Consider the following 15,467-nt stretch of genomic DNA (forward strand, 5'->3'; position numbering starts at 1 on the left):
CCAGAGAGATGCCTCTGAGATGGGAGATGTTACACTGACTTTTGGGGGCATTTAGCAAGTGTGATGCCCTTGATTCTTGAACTTTTCATCCTCCCCACTAGTAAAATGCCTGCCAGACAGAGGCTGGAAGACAGCCCTGCTTTTTTGAAGGGGTGGGGTTATGGATGTGTGGAGGCAGGAAGGGGGTATTAATTCTTGTGAAAATAGCTTTTCAAAAATAAAAGTAGGCTTCTGCACTAAGACAATCTCATTTCAGTTTGCAAAGAGCTCCTCCCAGTAAGAAGGGAGAAAGTTTTCTCCTTACCTCCTCGTTCCTGGCCATGCAGACCCTCAACAGGCCCTGCCACCAGGTCCCTCTCACTCTGCATGTGCAGCCACAGGATGCTGAGCTGCTGTCCTTGAGCCCTTTCCTTACAGCAGCAAAACCAATCCACATGCAAGGCCTGGAGGTCAGGACAGGACTCACGGCTTCCTCCCTACTTCCCACCCAGGTTCTAAAATCATTTTATTTAGCACAAGGAAATGAGGAAAGAACGGGGGATATGAGGAGAAAGAACAAGCATGCCTACCATGTGCTCCACATTGTGCTAGGGCCTTAGGAATGTGCCTTCAGCGAACACTTTATCTCCCTTTTGATTTTTCGGTGGGTGAGACAGGCTGTTTAGAGGCCATGGGAGGGAGGGGTTTTGTCCCTGCTATGATTGTCTGTTTCCGTCACCAGCCAAAGCATGGACCCTGATCGGTATCTCCATTTGGCTAACTCACCTTCTCTTCTGCTGTCTCCTTTCCTCCCTCCATCATTTGAAAATTTCACAACCTGTGAGGTTGGGAAGCATAGGTAGATGTTTGGTCAAGCTGCAACGACAGTTCTACCAAACTCCTCCCCCCGTGCTCATGTGTGTGCTCCCGTACTTACGTGGATCTAAGTCCTGTCCTGGGATAATGCTCGTATCTGGAGTGAATGGAAGCGTCAGGAAGGATGTGCTTGTCCTAGAGGCTTGTAGAGAGAGGAGCTATCATTGTAGCTGCTCCTCCTGAGCTCATTCAGGTGTTCCCTCTGCCTGGCTGGGCCATCTCTTTCCTTGCCCTTTCAGTAAGAGGCTGTGGAATTATGTGAGGGAGAGAAAGAAGCTACTGCTTAGAGGGATTCTGCTCTCCAGGCCTGAAGCTGGGGCGCTTTCTAGCTCTGCTGTTCTCATTTAAAGGGATGGCCTGACTCCAGCAGGTATCTGGAGGTAAAAACAACAAACAACCCCAAACATCTCCCAGCAGCAGACTGGGAGATTTCTACCACAGGCGAGATTTCCTGCTCAGCTTTCTGATGGAGGAAGCCTGTGTGTTTGTGTATGCACGTGTGTGTGTGCAAGTGCTGTGCATGTGTGTGCGTGTGTGTGTGCATGTGTGTGTGTGTTTTCTCTGCTGATTTACGGGCACTTTTTGGGTTGATAGATCTGTGAGGAAGAGTAGGACTGGAGTCAGGGAATTGTCTTCGATCAGAGGCCTGATGAGAACAAGCGCTCATCAACACTATTTAGGAAGGTGTTTTGTGCAGGAATTTGTGGCAAGTGATGGGAGGATGGTAGGGTGTGAGAAGAAGGGGAAAAATGCCACAGTATCTGACAACTTAAAACTCAGGGAGTCATAGAAATGTTGGGGCTTTGAGAAAACTTTGCCAACAACTCTCCTGTGAGGGTCTCTGGCTTGAGGTCACTGAGAATCTCAGAGGGAAAACAGGAGCAAGGACACAGCAGGCCCTCGTGGGAGCAGATGCAGTCCTTTGGCCCACCTGCCCCTCCCTGCTCTCATCTCCAAAAACGTCGGCCGCCAACGCAGACAGGCCACTCGGAAACCAGGGAGTGGGGTTAAAAGCATCTCTCAACCCAATGTTCCCTTCTCCTTTCACATGCAGTATTTTCGGAACCGCGTGCTGTAGAAGCTGCATTTTAACAGTGGAAACATTTTAATTAAATGGGGAGACCTTAGGTCTGTCACATGACCTGGGTGTTCTCCTGTATAAAATGAAGGCTGATAACAGCTCCTTGACCACTTCACAGGACTCTGGGGTCAAACGTGGCATGGGAAAGTGCTTTGTAAGGGAATTCAGATGTATAAGCTGTTCTTAGTAGGAGAGCAGTTTGCTCACCTGCTTAATGCTGGGGTTAGGGCAGCGCTGAAGCTGGGAGCTGGTGTTGGTGACTTCGGGAAGTTAGTTCTCCCTTGCTTCCAAGTCAATCAGTGCTGGCTTTCAGTGATATTATTGAAAGCATATAAAGCTGGTCTGGTTGGCCTTAGAATAAAAGCTTCTGAAGGGCAGGGGGGCCTGGGGCTGTGTGTGACAGAAGTATCTTGTTTCAAGGAGACATCAGTTCAGTGGTGGTATTCTGCCTGTCCCTGTGAGACCTGGGCTCGGACAAGCACTTTAAACCCACAAGTAGGCTGCATCATCTCTGAGAATTCCGTGACCCTTTCTAGAGTGGGGGCTGAGGAGGCCAGGAAATGGCTCTGGTCCCATTAGTCATTCTGGCGCCAGCAGCCCGACAGCAGTGGCTTCTCATAGGGGAGTTGGGGGAGATGCCCATGGCGGGAGGGTGCCATGGGGGTGGGGTGGAGGGCAGGGGGGCTGCTGTTCTCATGCCCCTTTTTACCTAGATGCTGCCAAAGGTGGTCCCTGGAACAGTGACCACAAAATGTCTCATGGGAGGAAGAAGAATGAGAGATGGGAATTCTTGTAAATTTTTAATCTGAAAAATAAAGTGTGAATTAGAATTAATACAGGTATTAAATATTTAAACTTTCTGTACTCACTTTCATTTTTAACATATTCCTTCCTCAAAAACCTCAATAACGCTTGTCAGATTTGTTCTCAAGATGTCCCCCTCTCTCCACCTCCCCCCAGGCCCAGCCCCAAAGTGAGACCACAGGTATTCATCATCCTGATGGAAATGCTCATTTTGTTTCTCCTACAGGAACTGTCTGATCTCTCTCTTTATATTTATGCTTTCTCTCTATGGCGGTGTAAATAATTAATGCGGTTATAAACACATCCTATGCAAAATATATATTAGAAAAAATAACTCTTTAATTTGGCATGTCATTTAATTCCATTTTGTAATCATAGCGCATGGGCTACAATTAATGCCAGGGCTGAGGAATCCAGCCTGACTGCTGACACTGGCAGAGGCACGACCAAGTCTCCCAGACTGAGGCCCTCTTGGACCCTCAGCTGTCTCTTCTTTGTGTGCTTTTGGTTGATGGATGGAGATGGTGCCCACTGTCCAGGGCGAGGCTGAGAGTGAGTCTGGAAATGAAACAGGAAACTCACTCCTATCTTCAATAGAGTGGGGTGAGGCTGGTCCAGGTCTCTTCAAGCGCACTTGGTAGCGTTCATCCAAAAGGATGCTGGGACATTTCGATGTAGGACATTTGGTACATCTTCTTGGGGTGGGGGGCGGTTGTCCTTGGACTTTTGGGGAGTTCTCACAAGGATTGGCTTGGGGCACAGTAGCAAAGAGTTTCCTGGAAGTTGGGTTTTATGCATGCATTAATTTAACAAATATTTATTGAGTGCTTCATATGTGCCAGGTGTTGTTGTGGGCACTGGAGATACAACAGTGACTACCACAAGAAATGAAGATGAGAATATCCAGTTTCTGAATATTCTACCATGGCCTCTGCTCATTCCTTTTTCTGTTCAATGGCCTTTCTGGCTATCTTAAGGAATCCATCTATCAGAGCCACTCCTCCCTCAGGTTTTAAGAACTCTTGGCTAGTATTTGAATAACTCAGTGTTGCTGGATTTACCAATTCCTGTGAGTTTAGCACAACCTCGCAAGCAAGATTGCAACTCCCACCAGCCCTCTCTCCCCTGGGATGAATCCTACAAACCGAATGACTGGCATCGGCATTCCTTTCTCCTGGACTCCCGGTGTGGTCTTCCCTCTGCAGGTGGGTGAATGGCTCTTTCGGGAGACTGCAGGTCCTGCCATGACATGGTGTCTTGCACTGCTGATCCTGCCTCTGTGTGTCATCTCAAGGGCCCAGACTTGGGGCTGAAGCGTTGGAGGTTTGAATTTCAGCTTTCATGTGGCATTTGTCAGCCTTTCCCCCTATTGAATATCTTCCGTAATTGTCCCACGCCTGGCGCCATTCAGTGTGTGTTCCCAAGCTAAAAAGCCCTCATTCACTTGTGGCTCAGGCTCTCATTAATTCTTTCATGGGGTGGAGAATAATGAGGGGACAGCTAATGCACTAAAAAAAAATTGATTTTGTAGTTAGCAATTTGCCACTCTTTGTTTGGAAAGCCAGTGTGGACTCCTCAGCCTGTAATTCCACTGAGGAGAAAATTTAAACAATTGGCACCCAGGACCCAGCCCACCTTCCCAGAGAGGCTCTGATGCACTCTGCATTTCATGTTTCCCAGGATAGGATGGCAGGAGGAAACTTGGAAATCATCACCAGCACCCTGCTCTTCTCCCCTGACTCAGGCTCCTAGACCAGGGCCTGTATCAGGCATGGGCTGATTCAGGAGGTGGAGATCTGTCTGACTTGAAAGGCCTATGGGAGGAGTTTTCAGACATCTCAGAGGCTCTTGATTGGCTGGGACCAAAGATGCTAAACCTTAGCTGCCTTGGGGGGTGACACAAGAAGTTCTGCAGGACGAACCCCTGTGACTCGACTTCTTTGTCTTTCATGGGGGCTGATGATCCTGTCTGTGGATTTGAAGGGAAGGTGTTTGAATGATTTCACAGTTCCCTGTCCCACCATCCCGTCCTCTCTGCTGGGATAGCCACGGGACAGAATTCTACCCAGACTCTAGTATATACTCTGGCCTTCCTTCTCAGGAAGGATTGAAGGAGCTCTGAGTTAGTTTTCAAACTTTACTACAAGTCCAGCTTTGCCATTTTGCTCTGCTTTTAGAAAATGGGCCTTCATCTTAGTAATACCAAATTTCCATTTGTACACCGTGTCAATCTGACAAGACACTCATAATCTCTTTCTGGACATCTCCGTTGCTGAATGCTCCCTGAATACAGTGTTCCATGCTCTCCTTTCTTGAATAGACCTTCTCCCATAATTTGCACCAGGGTTTCTTCCCTACCTCCATCCCAAGGCAGAGTGTGTATTTGGGTCAGCTCTCAGCCCCACTCCTATCTTCATTTGTTCATTCAGTATGTGCCATGCTGGCACTGTATCTCAGAGCACTCTGCTCACTTGGTTTTCAGAGGAGTCTCAGTTCCTGTGTTCCAGAAGACACTGATTTCAGTTCTGTCTAGACCTTCAATGTGTGTCCTGTCATGAAAATAGCAGAGTTGAGGGAAGGAGAGTAGCAAATTGATGACTTTGTCAAGAAAAAAAAAAAACCCCCCAAGGTCCGTAAGGAGCACCTCCTCCTTGGGCCTTGCTCCAGCTCATAACCCAGATGTTTTTCCTGGCTCTGCTCAGCCCATGGTACCCAGAAATGATGTGACTCCATTTGGAGCCATTGATGAGCCAGAAGCCACCTTTGCCCGCCCCCTGTGACAGATGCATCATCGAGTCCCTTGGCTCCGTTAATAAAACCTGCCCTTGCTTTCCTAATGCCCTGTGCCTGCAGTGGCAGGGCCATAGACCTCTCAACGCTACAGTGACAAATCACAGAACACTATAATCCCAGAGCCACTCGATGCCTTTTATTAAACCTGACAAATATCCAATAGCCCTGGCCTCATGCCTACTCTCCTACATCATTTGATACAAATTACGTGGAGGCTTGGAGGGAAGAGTGTTTCAAATGGGAACTAGAGCTGGTGATGACAGTGCTCCTGGCTGCGAAGGGCAGTGGGGGTGTGAGGAAAGCTCTCCAGGTGTTTTTCCATAAGTCTGTCTCAGCATGACTGATCCTGAATCCTTAGGTAATTGATTCACTGGTGGAATGTCTGGCTCTCGATGAATCATGATAAATGGCATTTGTGAAGCCCTTTACCAATTGCTAAGCATAGGCACACATATTATCTCATTTAATGCTCACATCAACCCTGAGATGAATACTCTTGTCCCAGTTTTACAATTGAGAGGAAGAGATGCAGAAGGTTTGACTTGTTAAGGTCACATGATTAATATGGGACAACTGGGGCCCAAGCTCAGATCTTGATTTTGTATCCTGTGTTCCTTTGACTTTCCGTTTCCTTCCGTGCCCTCTCTCCCCTTCTCCCTCCATAACATGGAGGATTTGGGCCTTGTTCTACCCAGCACCTGGAGTAAGGATTAAAGAGGTGTTCTTTACGCTTTGATCTTGTTGAGTAAAGAGGGCACAGGGACAGCTCCCCCACTTCCTCCAAGAGGAACAGCCTCCTTCTTTGTGGGGTTTCCCCTTCTTTATTTTTCCCATGGACTCCCAGTGCCTTCAGCGCAGGTCCTGGTGTGAACAGGAGAGGAGTAGCAATGAATCAGTGCTTTTTTGAAGCTGTTTTCCAGAAGTGAGAGAATTGACTTCTCCCCCTGCCTCACCATACCTTGTTTCAGACAGTGACAGAAGCAGCGTTGAGCACTGACTGTCAGGTCTGGCTGAAGCGTAGGGAGAACGGCCTGCAAAGGGAGGCAGCCAAAGCCCCTACTGTCACTGCCCATCACTCAAGAGCTTAAGCAGCCAGCTTCCTGCACCAGTCTTGGGTTGAAGAAAACTTGCAGTCTGCCTGCCTAAAAGCCCGCCCAGTCCAGGGTGAGAAGCTGCTTGTCAGGCCCGGAGAGAATGGCTGTGCTGGTCAGGAAGGCAGCCTGTAAATGAGCACACTCCCCAGGCAGGCTCAGAGTTCAGGGATGGGTGTTTACCTTTGCAGTCCACTGTGCTTCTCGCCACTTGAAATTCTCCTAAGAACCCAGAGGAGCAGCTGAAAATATCCCAGGTTATATGAAAATGAATGAAGGCTCAGCAAACAGAGCCCAGCTTCTGAGCAAACAGCTGAAAAGGCAGGCAGCAAAACAAGAAAAGGGGAGAATGCAAAAGGAGGATGGGCAGATAGGAGAAGGAGAGAAGGTGGACCGAGGGGCAGGAGGAGGCGGGTCAGAGCGAGGGCTCTGGCTTGTCTTCTGTCCTGGAGATCCCTCTGCCACCCACCTCCCTATGGGGTGAGGAAAGCAGTGCCAAGAAAAAAGTTCTCAACTTTGGGCTGGATGGAGAGACTTCTTGGGGGAAAATGCCTTGTGGTCTTGTGAGTTCTATGGTATTTTTCTGCAGTGAAGGGAAGTTGGAAGTGAGGGTAGGTCTGGGCACTTTGCCTTCCTAGGAGTTAGGAGGCCTGGGTTCCAGACCCAGCTGCCATGGTGTGACCTTGGGCAATACCCCATGTTTGTGAGTACAGTTTCCTTATTGGCAAAATGAGAAAGTTTGACTAGATCACGTCAGGGGGATCTTTTAGCTCTAACATTCTATAGTTTTCGTTTTGTTTTGTTCTGTGTTTTGCTTTTACTGTAATTGACAAAGACTTGGATACATATTTGACTACTATTGAGCTGTGCTAACCGCCTTAGGAAGCTTATCTTCCGAGGCACATGGACACGGATGGTCATGTGAGCAGGAACCAGCAGAATAAGAATCTTCTTGGATATTGTGAACGAGGCCAGGCTGGGGCCAAAAACATAGCTTCCTGCCAACAGTGGTGAAGGTAGCATCACACTGGCTCTGGAACCACAGGTTAGAGTTGGAGGACCTCATATTTATTACTTAGTGTGTATTCTGTGTCTAAAGCTGTGCTAAGCACTTTGCATTTATTCTCTCATTTACTTTTATACCAATGCTTTGAGCTAAGGCTTATTACTATCCTACTCTTATGCCTCAGAGCAGTAGAGTAACTTGCCCGTGGTCACATAACCTAGATGTCACCCAGGCCTGAATGCTGCAGGGGGTCCACACTCCTGACCACTGCACCACATATACTTTCAGAACTTTATGGTCTCAGGGAAAGACACGATGAGGCTAAAGGGTAAGGGATGTCGAGCCCCACATCCCAGCTCCCTGAGGGGTTGTGTTCCCTCTGCAGAGCACAGAACGGAGTCCCTATATATGAATCCATTGCCTCTGTGGTGCCAGCCCTGTGCAGAGGAGCCCTGCCAGCTCGTCTCAGACAGCAACTCATGAAACCATGGCCTTTTGTTTTGTTTTGTTTTGTTTTGTTTTTCACCTTTTATAAACTAGAGAGCAAACTGTGCAGCAACCATAGTGCCAAGAGGGCAGGCAAGGATGCGCGAATAAGGAACACATGGGGATGGAACATGTCGGCTGCAGCTAGGAGGACTTGACCTGAGGCTGGGGGCTGGAGCAGGCCCAGGCCAGGACGCTATGCCATGGCCTTTGTCTACTCTCTTAGTTGCTAAGCTTCCTCATAAAATATTCTAGGACCTTAGAAGGCTGAATGACCACCTGTGAGGAATGTTGGAATAAATGGGAGCTCCTGCTGTAGGTGGAAAGTCAGATTAGGGGCGCTAGGATAACACCCAACTCCAAGATGCTACACATCCATGTGCTTCTATTATGTGCTGATTATGAGCCTAGTGTGGCAGCAGGCCCAGTCTCGGGGCGCAGAGATAAGACAGCACATCTAGCCATAAATCGCTTCCTTCAGGCAGGCAGTCAACAAATGCTAGATGCCTACTGTGTACAAGGCTTTACTGTAGGTTCAGAGAATAGTGCTGAACAAGACAAGGGTCCCTGCCATCAAGGATTTCATATTCTAAGTAGGGAGGAGGAGAGTGAATAAACAAGGAAGCAACCATGGAAATAAGAAAACATTAGGTCCTGACGAATGCTGAGGAGAAGGTAAAGCAGGCTCTGGTGGGAGAGTGTCTGGTCTGGGTGTTGGGGAAGGCTCTCTAAGGATGGGATATTTGTACTGAATCTGATGGTTGAGAAAGTGACAGCCATGGGTAGATGGGAGGGAGAGCATCTCAAGCAGAAGGAAAAGCAAAAGCCAAGTCTCTGGGGTGGACCTGAGCCAGTGTGCCTGGGGAATGAGTAGACAAGAGGGAGGATGAAGAGAAAGGAGGTCAGGGAGGCAAAGAGGGTCTTAGGAGGCCACATAAAGGCATTTGGGTCTTACCTGTCTTGGATAAGCCATGAGGACTGTAACAGGGAGAATGAGAGGAGAGCTGAGTGTGTTTTAGAAAGACCACTCAGGTTGCTGAGGGAGTAAAAGGGGCTGGTGGAGGCTTTGTTGGCTTAGTCTTGGCCATGGCAGTGGAGATGGAGCAGAGCTGTGGGATTCAGGTGGTTGAGGACTTCTTGATGGATTGAATGTAGTTGAGTAAAGAAAGGAACCAAGACTGATTTCTAGATTTTTGGCACCTAAATGGAGAGTTTTACTTAGATGGAGGAGGCTTGGCAGAAGGGGGTGTAGGATCTGAGGGGAGAAGTTAAGAGATCTGTTTTGAATATGCCAAGCTCAGGATGCCTTTGAGACACTGAAGTAGAGGTGTTAAGTAGACAGTTGAATGCAGATGTCTGGTTGTCTGAAAAGAGGTTCAGCTGGAGATGGGGATGTGAGAGACCTGCGTGTGTAAGAAGGTCCTTAAAGCAATGGGAAAAGATCACACAGGGAGACAGAAAGGATACAGAAAGGGAGAGTGAAGGAGATGCTCCAGTATTTTTAGGAAATGCCAACAGAGGAGGCTGAGAAGGAGTGCTTGCAAAGTACGGGAAAAACCAGAGGAGTGAAGTGTCAGGGCCTGGAGGAGAAAGTTTTTTGAGATCAGCAATTGACCTGCTGTGCCAAATGCTGCTGGGAAGTCAAAATGAGGACAAAGAATTGACCATTTACTTTGGCAAGATATGGTCCTTAGTAATCTTGGTAATTAGTCATCAGTGGAGCGGTGGGTAATAAAGCCTGATTGGGGCAGGTTGAGGAGAGAATGGAAGATGGGAAAGAGTGACAGTGAGTATAGATGACTCCTTTGAATAGATTTACTGTGAAGGGGAGCTCCAAAAGAGGTGGAAAATGGAGGAGGGACTTGGGTCAAGGGAGAGTTTATTTAAAGGAGGATGATATGGAGGTCTGTTTATATGCCAGTGGAAGTGATCCAGTTAAAGCGGGAGAAAAGTCCTTGAAATGGCACGGGAGAATGGGTTCAGAGCCCAGTGAAGGTATTGACCTTGGATGGGAGCCAGGACTCTTTTTCTATGGTAATTGCAGGATAGCATGGCCTGAGTATTTTAGATCTGAGACAGACACAATAAAGGGCTTGTTGATGGGAAGATTTCGTCTTATAGAAATCTGTTTTCTGTATGAAATATACTGCAAGGTCATCAACTGAGAATGGGATGGGGAGGGAGTGTTGGAGACCTGGGGAGAGAAGGAAGTATGAGGTTTCCCCAGAGACTGGGAAATTGAATTTTCTAGGGACATGTGGTAGTTTTTTCTGACAGTGTTGAGTGAGATTTGTGGTCATGTTTGAAGCGAGTCTAGTCAGGAAATTTGTATCATTTTTCTCCAGTAATGTCCAGCTGCTCTGGTGCAGGCAGAATAAGTGGGTAGGATACCAGGGCAGGAATTCTGCTAGACCAAGACAACGCAAGGAGAGCTGCAAGAAGCCCAGGTGATCAGCTTGGCAGTAGCGGAAGTGTTGGATGGTGGAATCAGAGCGGGGCAAAGAGGGAAGTGAACACATGCAGGGAGTGATGGAAACAGATCATAAAAAAATGTTTTTAATGAAGTAGGATTGGAGAATTGCTGGAGTAAGTAGGGGTGTCAGAGTAAGCTCGGGTGGCAATGGTCAGAAAGTGGGAAGTTGGCAATGTACATTTCGTGGGTGATTCAGTTAGTGGTGTGCCGAAGTCTAGGAAATGGCCACGTGAGCAGAGCAAAAGCTCATGGGATGCCAATCACAGTGGGAAGAAAAAACAATAATAATAAAGGCTCATTGAAGCTAGGAAGGACAGCCAGCTAGAGGCCAGAGTATCAGACAGGTCATCTTCATGGATTTTTGGAGTCTCCAATGATGCTGGCAGAAATAATAACGGAGAAGGGGTCAGCGACCCGAGTGCTAAAGTCATCCATGAATGAGGGGGAATGTCCAGGAGGTTGGTAGACTGACAGCATTTCATACGTAGGAGGAGGCATGAGGTCTGATGACAGGTGCTTCAAGTAAGTGAGCTTGGGTTTTTGAAAGAAGAAAGAGAGATGGTTTAGAAGCTGCAGTGGGGTGCTCGCTTCAGCAGCAAACAGACCAAAACGGGAGTGACACAGAGAAGATTAGCATGGCCCTGCACAAGGATGACACGCAAATTCATGAAGCATTCCATATTTTGTATAAAAATACAATTAGATAGAAGGAATAAGTTCTAGTGTTCGATAGTACAGTAGGGAAATTATAGTTAACAATAAATTATTGTAAATTTCAAAATAGCTAGGAGAGAAGAATTACAGCGTTCCCAACAGAAAGGAAAGATAAATGTTTGAGGTGATGGATATACAGCTATTATGTATCAATGCAAATATACAGCTATTATGTATCAAATATACAGCTATTATGTATCAAATATACAGCTATTATGTATCAGTGCAATTTTTTTTTTAAGGAAACTAGCTGGGTGTAGTTGCTCATGCCTATAATCACAACACTTTTGGAGGCTGAGGTGGGAGGATCGCTTGAGCTCAGAAATTTGAGACCAGCCTGGGCAACATGGCAAAACCCCATCTCTACAAAAATACAAAAAAAAATTAGCCAGGTATGGTGGCCCATGCCTATAGTCTCAGCTACTCAGGAGGCTGAGGTGGGAGGATCACTTGAGTCCAGGAGGTGGAGGCTGCAGTGAGCTGTGATTGCACCACTGCATGCCCACTTGGGTGACAGAGTAAGACCCTGTCTAAAAAAAAAAAAAAAAAAAAAAAAAAAAAACTGTAGTGGGAAGCAGGGAAGACACACCCATCTCCCACTTCTGAAGTATATGAGACATAAGAGACAAAACTGTCCCCAACAGAAAGGGCTTCTGAGGAAACAGGTCCTTGTGGAGAAGTCTGGGTTTCCCTTAAAGCAAGAAAGTGAAGGAGCCAGTCAGAGAGACTGGGATCTCCAGAGGGCATGGCCAAAGGCAGTGGGAGCAGCCTGGCGCTCAGTGTCTACCCAGCAGTGCATCAGCTAGGACCCTCAGACTCCCGATGACAGCTCAGGCGAATGGGAAGTCTGATGAGCGTGGTCCTGGAGGGCACAGCAGTCTGGGACTGAGGACCTTGGGATGGCTGGGTCTCGGCTTGCGACGGAGATGTGGTGCCTTCAGTTGAAGACCGAGGGAGGGGGCCGACTTGCTGGATTAGTACAATTGATGAGTGAATATCGGAGTGGTGGACACAGCCCACCCCGGAGGTGTTTGGCTGTTGGCATCCAGTAATGGCAGGTGAGAATCATATCACAGGGAATGTCAAAGTAAGAAAGGCATTTAGATATCCCTCGCTAGCTCTTATTTTTCAGATGAAGAAACTGAGGCCCAGAGAGGTCACATAACTTGTCCAAGGTCATCACGCCAATGAGTGGGATTAGAATTTATTCAGAACAGAGGCAGGCATAGAGTTTGTGGACGCTGCCGGCCTAAGGCTGGGTGGAGGCACAGGAGGCTGGCGGATGTCCATTTTCCCAGCCTGGCTGAGCCGGGAGACCACTATGGTCTGGCTGTACCTATTCTCTCCTCGTGGTCACCATGTTTGCCCCCAACAGGGCCATGTGCCTGGCTTGGCGGGACTATTGGAAACCAGAGAGCTTAGATTCCATCCCTGTCATCCCTGTGGCACCTTGGTCAAGTGCCCTGGCTCATCTGGTTTTCACATCTCCTCTGTGCTTGTGGGCATGCCTGTGTGGCAACATGTAGGTGCCATGGCCTGTGAAGTGCAGTGAGCAAGGTTGTGCCTGGACCTCTCAGAAATGGGCTGTGGTATCTCCTGGAGGGGCTTCTGTCTGACCGAATGATCGAATCATTTACCGAGTATCTACCCTGCACTCAGCCCTGCTTCCATGAAGCTCAAAACCTAGTGGGGAACATCAGACTGGATCTGGAGACTCACAAGCTAATAAAGGAGACCCGAGAAGTGTTTTAATTCACTGGCCTCACATGTCAGATGAGGAAAATGAGGCTATGGCAGCAGCAGAGTGAGAGCTTTACCCCGGCTGTGAACTCCCGGTCTGAAGCTGTGGCTGGTGTGCCTCACCTTGCCATTCAACTTGCAGTGTCTGCCCCGTGCTCCCAGCATCTGAGGGGCATCTGGTGGGCCCTTCCAGGCCTCTTCCTACAGAGCACCTCAGAAGCGGAACGCAGGGGAGTCCTGGCCCCAACTCCTAGGCCAACAGCCAGGCACCCAGTCTATGGTGGTATCTGGGGGCACCTTTTGCCACCCAGAATAGGATGCCAGTGAACGTAGCCCCAGTGAGCTGGCTCCTGCCTTTCAGCCCTTCTCTCCTTTCAGCCCTTCTCTCCTTTCAGCCTGCGCAAGTGTTAAATACAGCATCAAATTAAGCAAAATTAAATACATTTCCATGCAGCATTTTTCTCTTGACTAAATCAAACAATGCGGTTGCCATAGCAACAGCCTCTTCTGAAAAGGTCACCTGCAAGAAACTGTGTTTTAGGTACAACTCAAGGAGATTATGGAGGATTAACTCATTTTATACATAGATATTAATATATATTTTTTTCCTTTAAAGGAACTGTTACGAAGAAATAATATCCAACTGAGCTGGAAGATACCCACAGAAAAAATTTTAAGTCCCCGATAAAGGATTTTTTTTCCTTTTTTTTTTTTTCAAACAGCATGCAGTGGGGTGATATCTGAAATGGCGACTCTGTTTTTACTTGGCTTTAATTAAACCTCAGTCGGGGCTGAGAAATGTGGTGAAGCGAGATAATTGCACTATTCCCAGTACAGTTTTTAAACTCCGGCTTTGATATGCACCTCGTGACAGCCTGAACCTGCACCCAGACTCATGGGGCTTCTTGAAGCTCAGCTTATAACCACCCCTCTCAACCTGTGTGCATCTGGGGAACAGTGTTGGGGACCTTGAATGGGAAGTGTAGGCTGGGGGAGGTGGGAGCCCTGGTCATCTGCCCAGGGGCAAGGAGAGGCTGCACCTTCTCTAAAAAGTTCATCTCTGGCACTCAGGGGTTCTCCACTGGACTTGAGAATCCAAACTGTCAGGGAAGGATGAACACAGCCAGTCTAACTCAGAAAGAGAATGCGGAGGTCTTCTCTAGCGTTTCCTGTGAGAGGAACTGGAATATCTCCAGGAAACCCTTACCGGATTTGAGTGAAAGTGGGCAGCCTGGCGTGGGTTCCTTTGTGAGTGTCACAGGCAGGGTGAGGGGCGATGCATGTTACTGTTCAGTGCTCTCCATCAATACCCGGCGTGAAGTTACCCCAAGAAAGAGGCTCTAGTTTCATACATTCACAGGGCCCTGCATGGTCTGCCCAGCCTGCCCAGCAATGGCACAGGCGTGGCAGGGCTCTGGCTGTCACGGTGCCAGGGTGATGGACATCTGTGGCTGAGGTGTATAAGGAGTATGTCTGCCCCCTTCCCAGTCACCCCCTCGTTCTGCCTGCTTTCCAGGAGGCCAAGAGTCTGAGGGTGTCCAGGTGGAGGGTTCAGATATATGGGGAAACAGGAAACTGGTGACCTGAGTGACCGTGCTGGCTTCCTGGGCACCAGATGGACAGCTTCTCTGGAACCAAAGGTGGATCACACTCCAAAGACAATCCAGAATTTGCTGGGCAGGGCTGACAGCTCTCATGTCAGGGTTTCATGAGGCTCAGCTTTGTCTGGAGCTCAGGCCACTTGCTAGGGCCATGCCTCCCCTCTGGGCCTGCAAGAGCTGGTGGCCAGCACCAGCTCAGCCACCGCAGGAGGAAAGAGATTGGACTCCTGGAACGTATATGTGTGATATGGCCATGTGTAGAGCAGGCCCAGCTAACACAAATACTCTTAGAAATGTTCCTTCAATGCCTTCCTGGTGGCTGACCTGCCATCAAATGAAATGTCTTTCCCTTTCTGTCCTCAGATCCCCAGACTCCAGGCTCTTCTCTTAATTTATCCCAGTGCTAGACAAGGTGGGCTTGTGTGGTGCAGCAAAGAGGGAGGAACTTGCATGATAGGCAGGCCTGGATTTGAATTCTGGCTGCCACTTACCCCTTGATTGCCTCTCTTTCCTCATTTATCAAGTGGGGATAATAATAGCTACTGTCTTAAATAAGAGGTCCTACAGGGTTCTTCTGAAGATTGAATGAAATGACCTGAGAGAATGTAGCCGGATAACGTAGGTGCTCAGTTGATGTTTGCTGAATACTGTATTTCAGAAACATGACTTTTATACAAAACAAACCATGTGTTTCCTTTCTTGTAAAATCCTGCTTGCCAGCCGGGGGACAACCACAGAGCTTAAAGAAGGAACAGCAATTTCTAGCTCTAATCCCCTAATACAATCACTGGAGGTTTTCTTGAACTCTTAAGAAAAGCAAATC

At 48.1% G+C, this 15,467-nt stretch overlaps 1 protein-coding gene and 1 non-coding gene across 6 annotated transcripts in view; both read left to right on the forward strand.

Moving 5' to 3' along the window:
- Positions 1 to 15,467, forward strand: part of PKNOX2 (PBX/knotted 1 homeobox 2) — a 290,540-nt gene that overhangs the window by 124,009 nt on the left and 151,064 nt on the right. The gene's annotated exons all lie outside the window — the stretch shown is intronic.
- LOC129479912 (U6 spliceosomal RNA) lies at positions 11,174 to 11,275 on the forward strand. Its single transcript, XR_008656841.1, has one exon. It is a non-coding gene; the product is annotated as a U6 spliceosomal RNA (small nuclear RNA).

This window comes from Symphalangus syndactylus, chromosome 3 (assembly GCF_028878055.3).
Source record: "Symphalangus syndactylus isolate Jambi chromosome 3, NHGRI_mSymSyn1-v2.1_pri, whole genome shotgun sequence".
NCBI lineage: Eukaryota > Metazoa > Chordata > Mammalia > Primates > Hylobatidae > Symphalangus > Symphalangus syndactylus.